Source organism: Tupaia chinensis, unplaced genomic scaffold, assembly GCF_000334495.1.
Source record: "Tupaia chinensis unplaced genomic scaffold, TupChi_1.0 Scaffold144128_1, whole genome shotgun sequence".
NCBI lineage: Eukaryota > Metazoa > Chordata > Mammalia > Scandentia > Tupaiidae > Tupaia > Tupaia belangeri.
In genome coordinates this window covers 181,509-181,897 of record NW_006203983.1, presented here as the reverse complement: position 1 = coordinate 181,897, position 389 = coordinate 181,509, and positions in this window count along the sequence as shown.

The following is a 389-nucleotide window of genomic DNA, read 5'->3' as shown; positions in this document are numbered from 1 at the left end:
AGGGCGCGTGCGCTCGCCAGATAGACAGAGAGAGACAGAGAGACAGAAAGCGAGAAATCACCCCCCAGGGGGGATGGTCACGCCACAATCCCTTCTCCTCCATTCTCCTCTTGGGATCTTGGGCACGCATGCACACGCGCCCGGCGTGAGTTTTAAGCCACCAGGTCCGGGACGCGAACTGGGGTCGACTACATGGGAGTCCAGCGACATAGCCAATTACGCTAACTGCTGGTTCCCTAGAATTCTTTTTTAAGGTGAGGCATCTTTCTGGGCCTGCTGGCCCCTCCTAGCCCTTTATCTTGTTAATAATTCCCTCTCCCCCTCCCAACCCAGGAGAGGCAGAAGGGAACAGAACAGGCCGTCTTCCAGAGACAGCTCCATGGCTCCTG